The 8755-nt window shown below is 41.0% G+C and overlaps 1 pseudogene; it reads right to left on the reverse strand.

The window, feature by feature from the left end:
• Nucleotides 1-1913: 1913 nt before the first annotated feature.
• On the reverse strand, nt 1914-3160 carry LOC130019403 (craniofacial development protein 2-like; annotated as a pseudogene).
• Between the last annotated feature and the right edge of the window lie 5595 nt (nt 3161-8755).

Consider the following 8755-nt stretch of genomic DNA (forward strand, 5'->3'; position numbering starts at 1 on the left):
CATGTAGAAGGCAAATCCCCTACATATTGTGCTATCAGTCCGGCCCCTCTATTTTATTTTATTTTGGGGTCATGGTCACAGTCACGGTCCTCCCGTTGTTCATCGATTTGCTCAAGCAGGCCTAGTAACGTCTCTCCTGAAAATGCTCTGGTGTGACTATTCCTGGGTCTGTGCTCAGAAATTATTCCTGGAAGTGCTCAGGGTACCATATGGGATGCCAGGGATAGAACTTAGGTTTGCCACATGCAAGACAAGCCCTACAGACTATACTATCACTCCACCACACTTTATATATTTCTAAAGGTTCATCACTTCACTTAATCTCTTAACTTCCCGTTAGTCATCGATTTGCTCGAGTGGGCGCCAGTAACGTCTCCATTTGTCCCTGTCGCGTGCTAGTGTAGCCCAATGGCATCTGTTCGCTCCGGGAACATGAAGGGCCTCAAACCGATCGTTCATGATCTTGACAAAGTCTGACCATCTGGTAGGTGGGCGGCCACGCCGTCTTTTGACACCCCTTGGAATCCAATCAGTAACAGCTCTAGTCCAACGGTCGTCTTTAAATCTCATTACGTGACCAGCCCATCTGATTTTCGACATCTTGGCATATGAGACAGCGTCCCTGATCCTTGATCCTCGACGGATGTCAGAACTCCGGATTCGTTCTCTCATTTGAGTGAAACGTGATATTCCAAGCATAGCTCTTTCTATTCTTCTTTGGGAGACCTGAATAGCGTTCTCATCTTGTTTGCATAGGGCCCAGGTCTCTGAGGCATATGTTAATGCAGGAAGAACAGTGGAATCAAAGAGATGTGCCTGGAGCCGGTGGTTCTTCGTCCTCTTAGCTATTTCTTCGACGTTCTTGAAGGCGTTCCAAGCCGCTCTCTTCCTCGTGTGCAGCTCGGGTGCCAGGTCATTTGTCCTCTCGACCTCTCGACCTAGGTACACATAGCTGTTGCATTCGGAGATGGTCGTTCCTTTGAGAGTGAATGGGGCGTCAGGAACAAGGCTGTTTCTCATAAACATTGTCTTCGTAAGATTCAGCTGTAGTCCTACCTTTCCACACTCACGGTCAAAGTCGGCCAGCATTTGTGCCGCTTGGCTGATGTTTGGTGTTATTAAAACAATGTCATCAGCAAAGCGGAGGTGGTGTAGTTGCCGACCATCTATCTTCACTCCCATTCCTTCCCATTCCTGTTGTCGCATGATGTTCTCGAGGGTGGCACTGAAGAGTTTCAGTGAAATGGTATCACCCTGCCGCACCCCTCTTTTGACATCAACGATCACTTCTTTGTAGAATGGTGAGATCCTGGTAGTGAATCCGCAATACAGCTCACGGAGGATCCTGATGTATTGGGCTTGAATGCCCTGATTGGCTAGGGCTTCAATGACCGCTTCCGTCTCAACAGAATCAAAGGCCTTCTTTAAATCAATGAACGTTAAACAGAGCGGCATCTTGATCTCCCGAGAAACCTCAATGAGCTTGGTTATCGTGTGGATATGGTCGATGGTGCTGAATCCTTTGCGGAACCCGGCTTGCTCGCATGCTTGTCCTTCATCTAGTGTTCTGCCAATCCTATTTAGGATGACTCGAGTGAACAACTTGTAGATGACAGACAATAGGCAGATCGGGCGATAGTTGCCAATGTCATGGATGTCTCCCTTCTTGAACAGTAGTACGGTCCTGCTGGTTTTCCATTGGGATGGAACCTTGCATTCAGACAGGTAGCGTGTGAAGAGCCGAGCCAGTGTATTGATGAGTACTGACGGCAGGTTCTTCAGGTGTTCAGGTCTGACCTTGTCTGGGCCGGGTGCTGTTTGTTTCTTTACCAACGAAATGGCATGTCGGATTTCAGAAGGGAGAACGTTGGGAACGACATATCCATCCTTTGGAATTTGGTATGTCGGCAAGTGGACATGGCTATCGAAGAGATTTGAGTAGAAGTCATGGATAATCTTCTCCATTGCCGTTCTGGAGGATGTGATGGATCCATCAGGACGTCGGAGGGCCGTCATCTTGGTCTTATAGTTGGCGAAGGACAGGCGGACGTTACGAATACTTTTCCCGGCTTCTGCCGCATCTACCAGTACTTCTGCTCTTCTCTCTTTGAGGTCTTCCTTGATCGCATCTCTGCACTGCTTCGCGAGCTCGGACGTTAGCTTGCGGTTGCCTGAGGCATGCGCCAAACCACGCTGGCGAATTAGCTCAAGAGTTTTCGAAGATAGGCGATTTTTTGTGCCTATCTCTCTCTTGGCGTTCCTCGCACATTCATGGAGGTGCTGAACCAGTCGATCGTATTCCTCGTCAATGTTGTCAACAATGGCATCTTCCCATGTTGCCGCAATAGTACCATAGAGTTCCCAGTTGGTGGTCATTCTGGGAGTTCTCTTTTTGAACTTTGCAGCCCTTTCTCCCCGCTCTGTGAAGTAGAATTTTGCACGAAGGAGACGGTGGTCCGATCCCGTTCGAAATTTTGGGACAACAGCGACATCAGTCAGGCAAAACTGTCGATTGAATATGATGTGGTCTATTTCGTTGTGGAATCGTCCACCGGGAGACTCCCATGTCCATCGTTTAGATTCTGCCTTCTGGAACTGTGAGTTACCGTGAATGGTCTTGGTCGACATGATGAACTCAGACAGTCTCTCACCCTGTTCGTTGCATTCTAGGCCATGGGTCCCGATGTGAAGTTCTTCAGCTGATCTTCTCGGTCCTATCTTGGCATTAAAAATCACCCACAATGATCTTGTAGAAGGTGTGGTCTTCTTTATAGAACTTCTCTAGCTCCATGTAGAACTTCTCGATTTCTCTTTCATCATAATGAGATGTTGGTGCGTAGACAACGAAGATAGAAACTGCAGGCAGTGAGCCACATCTATTCAAATGTAAATGTCCGATTCAGGTTGTTAGGTATTCGAATGAATCAATGCTCTTGGCCAAGTTTGTGTTGACAAGGACACCGACGCCTCCAACACCTCTTTTATCGCATGTTCCGAGGAACAGTTCTTCTCCAGTGTCGAAAACGGCATGGTGAGATTCGTGCCTTCTTGTCTCGGTCAGGCCAATGATGTCGTACTTGATCATCCGCGTTTGTACCATCAGGTCCTCGATGGATGCATCTGATGCTAGCGTACGTGCATTGAAAGTACAGACGATCATTTTTGTCTTCCTTCGTTGTGGCAGCCTACGTCGGCCTTGAGATTTTGTCGGCCTCTCCTTTCTCATCCTTCTCAGTGCTGCCATGTTGGTGAAGCCTTCAGGGTCAGGTGAATGAGACCAGTTGTAGTTACTGGTTTTGGTATATTGAATACTACTACACTACTTCCACTACCCAGCCACACTCCAGGACGCTTTCCGGACCCGCGCGGCAGCTCCGGCCGAGACCCACGCACAACTGAAGACCCACAGAACAAGATAAGCGGAACTCTCTGAGATCTTGGACTCCAGGCTCGGCGGACCCAGGGACAGAGCTTCTCTGCTTGCTCCCACCACCACAGGTGACAAAGGGATTCTAATCAGAAGCCCCACCCTACCCTGCCCTGTCTGCTTCCATCAACCACCCAGGGATCGAATTGTGCACAGCAGACCCACCCTACCCAGATAAATACCCCACTTGCAGACTTCCATTCTCGACACTACTTCCACTACCCAGCCGTCGCCATACTCCAGGACGCTTTCCGGACCCGACACATTATAAGACACTAAATACCCATCTTCTGGAATTGTCGTACCATATTTGATAGGGTTCAAATATGGTAACACCTACAAGGGTGATTAGAGGTCACCCCAAAAGCCTCTATCCCTCTCGGAAAGACTGGCAAGCTACCGAGAGTATTCCGCCCGCACGGAAGGGCCTGGCAAGCTATCCGCTGTGTATTCAATATGCCTAAAGGTTCATAAAGACATTTATGTGATGAAATCACAAAGAATGATAATGATTACTTTTAGCATTCTTAATATAGAGGAGAAGCATACAAAATATTATTCCCTGGATTTTGAAAAAGAGTAGGACCCTTCTGACTAGTTGAGTTGCTTCTAGCCTCCACTGCTGTTAGTCTAGGCTAACCATTTGCTTTGATTTATTATAGCAAGGTCTCTCCACACAAAAAGATCAGTGCAATTAGAAATAATTTTAGAAAGCAAACAAACTAATTATTGGATTTATTATTCAAATTTCTCTTTAAGTAACCAATGCTACATTCAATGTATCTTTTTTTCCCAAATACTCTTTCCTCAATCTTCACTTTCCCTACTGAAAAATCTTAATCTTACTGCATATAGCATTGGAACATGTTGTGCCTACCTTTGTATATTTTTTTTTTATTTTGACTGTATTCTCAGGTCATTTTGCTAATGGATGTTCTGCCTGATGCATAGGATATCCAGGTATAACTTGGAGCGTTTGATTGTTTCTTTTAAATGTTATTCTAAGAAATAAAAAAGGACATTATTTAGCCATCGTCAAAAAGAAGAGTTGATCAACTTTAAGTCTTATCAATATCTCATACTGTCATCAGTGAGAAATTGATCTGGAAGACATGCCACTGACTAGTTCAATAAACGTTTTAATCTTCTTTAGACCAGTATGAATTTCTTTAAAGCTTTTAATCATAAATATGCTAGCATTATTTCCTAGAAAATCAAACTACAGTTTAATAGACTTCAAAAGAAAAAAAGTTCATGATTTATGGTTGGTATGAGATTAGGCTCAGTATTTGTCTAAAATGTTTCATACAGCTCACACTGGGTTCCAGAGGTAGCACACTGTATTAATTTTAACTGTTTGCTTGAAGCCAGTTATTCTGAACCTCTTGATAATAATGCCCCTTTGTAGAGTTTGAAATACTGTAGAATAACTCACCCTGCATTGTACCCACATGGTTTCCTACTTAAGGATTAATTGCTAACAGTTTGCCTTGTCCTTTTGTGCATTATGCTCTAAACATAAGGACTCTTTATAATTAAGGGAAATTGGGGAAATTGCCAGTACCCTGGACAGCAGAGTAAATGCAAACTTGTATTAACAATACTATAAGCTCCTGTTTTTGTACAGGAAATTAGAATAATGGGCTAAATTCACTGTTAAGTTTTATTCTACAATAATGATTCTTTGGTGCTAATGCTTATCCGAGGATAGCGTGACTGTGTGACTGCAATGGGCAATGAAGTTATAGCTTTATCATTTCCAGGAATCTTTTCAAAGACATGCAATGAAGAATATTATTCAATTACTCTTGGAATAAACTAGGTAATTTTCAGTTCCTGTGAAATACAATATTCTTTTCTAGTGCATCTTAATTTTTAAGTTATTTCAGAGGGATTAAAAATAGGGATAAAAATAGGGATAAAAAAACAGTAAAACTTAAGAATGATGATATTTGTATTATTCTTTTAAAATTAGATTTTCTTTAGCAAATTATCTACTTTTATTAAGCCAATATTTGTATGTAATTTCACTCACTAATCTGGGTGTGAATAAATCTATGCGTATGCCTTACAATAGTGTATGTCAATATAGCCATGTCCCCCTCAACATAGAATCTAATTTTGTTACTCAAAATATCTCAGTCAATTCTTCTTCCCTCAGACGGCTCCATTACCCACTATTCTGGTAGATTAATATGTTCTAGATTATCAGATAAATATATTATATAATGTTCTCTTATTTCATTCAATGCATGTATGCCTTTCTAGTTCATTCTTAAATTACTAGTTTCTTTAAAGTTAAAACAATTATAAATAAATAACTGTAAGTCCTTATGTATAGATATGTATTCTGACATTTTGATTTATTTTGGTATATATCTAGACATTGTGAGACTTGTTGCCTAGGTATTTACCAAAATAATTTCTTCAGTCATTGATGATTATAAAAGAGTTGTAAATAATTACTCTATGCAACCTGATGAGCTTGGGCATATGCACACAGAGATACACCTCTAATTAAGGAAAGGTAAAGGTAAAGGTAAAGGCCCTCCCGTTGATCGTCGATTTTCTCGAGCGGGCCCAGTAACGTCTCCATTGGAGACTTTGTTGTTACTGTGTTTGGCATATCGAATACTCTCGGTAGCTTGCCGGGCTCTCGAGAGGGGCGGAGGAATCGAACTCGGGTCGGCCATGTTGGCCGCTTGTAAGGCGAACGCCCTACCCGCTGTGCTATCACTCCAGCCATTAAGGAAAACCTGATTAAATTACTGCATTGAATAAAAGAATAAGAATTATTTTTCTCTGTCTACCTTAAAAGGAAAATATCTACATTATCAGTATTCACCTGAAAAAGTTATAAAAGTGTATCATGGGAGCATATTGTTTTTTTTTTTCTCTTTTTTGTAGGTAGATGATACACAACAGTAAGTCTGCAAGAATCTCAAACCAAGCTTAAATCTTTACACATATGTCCAATGAACTAGGCTTTATTTTTTTAATTATTCAAGTATTCTCTTGCAACTCCAAAAAGAAGAATTAGAATTAGAGAGGAGATGGAATGCTTTAATTATGAAAATAAGGGATGCAATATAAAGACAAACAGGGGCTAGAGAGATAGCACAGTGGGTAGGGCGTTTGCCTTGCACACGGCCGACCTGGGTTCAATTCCCAGCATCCCATATTGTCCCCTGAGCACCGCCAGGAGTAACTCCTGAGTGCAGAGCCAGGATTAACCCCTGTGCATCGTTGAGTGTGACCCAAAAAGCAAAAAAAAAAAAAAATTAAAAAAATAAAGGCAAACATATGCTCAACACTAGCCAACATGGCCCTGGCATTGTCTTCATGTGGCCAGAGGGCTTGGTGGCATTTGCAACATGATAATATTTACATTTTTTTACTTATAAAAAAAACTATTTGAAGGCACTGGACAAATCGTCCGGTGGGTAAGGTGCTTAATTTGCACACAAAAGACTTGAGGTGTATCCCTGGCACCACATAAGGTTTGTTGACCCACATCAAAAGTGATCCCTGAGTACTTAGCTAATAGCAAGCCTGAGCAGAGCTGGGTATGGTCTAAAAACCAGAAAAAAGAAAATTATTTAAAATCTGGCTAAGTTTTTTTAAATTTATTTTAGTGATATGTGTGTATGGTACTCACCAATTAAACACAGAAAGTTTTAGCTGTGCAGATACAGAAATGGTTTCTGCAAATACACCCAGACACTTTGCACATCTTCCATCCATAATTTTTGTCACCATCGGAAATACATTTAATTATTTCATCTGGTTCAGAGTTACCATAAAGTGAATCATACTTCTTATTGACCCACTTTATTGATACTATAAATTTTTATAGATAATTATGCCTTGACTTCTGAACATGGCAGAGCCTGGCAAGTTACCCGTGGCATGCTCGATATGCCAAAAACAGTAACAATGATGGTCCTCATTACCCTGACCCTAAAAGAGCCCCTAAGATGCCATTGGACTATACTGGCAAGTGACAAAGACGAATGGAGACATTACTGGTGCCCGCTCAAGCAAATTGATGAACAATGGGATGATAGTGATAGTGATAGTGACTTCTGAAAATATTTTCTGGCTTAAGGGAAAAATTATTCTAACTATTCTTCTCTGGGCGAGAAATTTCTAAGAGTTAGTAAAAGCTTCCAGCAGAGTCGGTCTTTGATACACAAATTAAATTAAGAAAGACTCACATCTCCTTTCTCTGATATTTACACCTCCAAAGTCAGTAGCACACTGCATTAAAAAATACAAAGCAAGATTATTAAATGACTAGAGACCACCTCTCTAGCAAAAATATGCCCAAACCAATTAAAATAATCAACCCCAAATAAATCTGCAAAACTGGGGCTCTTCGCTTATTCTTGTTTCTGTTTTCTAAAAAAATCATGGCATTTCTACTGTGGACACATGTGGTTAACCATGTCTCTTGTTTCTAGAGTAACTATAGCTGCTTTTTTTTAATGACATTGACCTATCTTGCGATATGCCCTATATAGCTAAGGACCCAGGCATAGAGCAATAGGATATGCTTAAATAAGCAAAAACTTTATCGATGTGGAAAAATTACTTCACGTTCCAAATTTTTAGTCATTTGTAAAACAATGCAAAAATACTCTTAGCTATGTCTGATTTTTTGCACATAGTTGTCCGTAGTACTTAAACCCTGAATGATCTCCACGAAACTTGTATTTTTCTTGTAAACATTATTATTTACTTATAAAACTTATAATGAGAATAATCACTGTAGCACTGTCCTCCCGTTCATCAATTTGCTAGAGCGGGCAGAGTAATGTCTCCATTTTGAGACTTGTTGTTACTGTGTTTGGCATATTGAATATGTCATGGGTAGCTTGCCAGGCTTTGCCGTGTAGTCAAGATACTCTCGGTAGCTTGTTGGGCTCTCTGAGAGGGGAGGAGGAATCGAAATCAGCTCGGCAAGGTTGGCTGCATGCAAAGTAAATGCCCTACCACTGTGCTATTGCTCCAGCCCAAGTATGGACTACAATACAAAATAAGTAAATGTTCATACTGTTGATGTAAGATATGAGAATTTAATAAAATATAGTAAAATTAGATATTAATCTATTCCCCAGAAATTTCACTCCTATGTATCTTCGCAAAGAAATAACTCCACAAATTTGAAAAAATGATCATTATAACACTTCTTATAATAGCACAAACCAAAACAGCAAAATCTATCCATCAATAGCAGGACATGTATACTTTGCAGTTACATACATGACAATAACAATAAATGGAATAAACTAAACCTACATGTATCATTATACATATCTCATAATA

Source organism: Sorex fumeus, unplaced genomic scaffold (genome assembly GCF_029834395.1).
Source record: "Sorex fumeus unplaced genomic scaffold, SorFum_2.1 ptg000008l, whole genome shotgun sequence".
NCBI lineage: Eukaryota > Metazoa > Chordata > Mammalia > Eulipotyphla > Soricidae > Sorex > Sorex fumeus.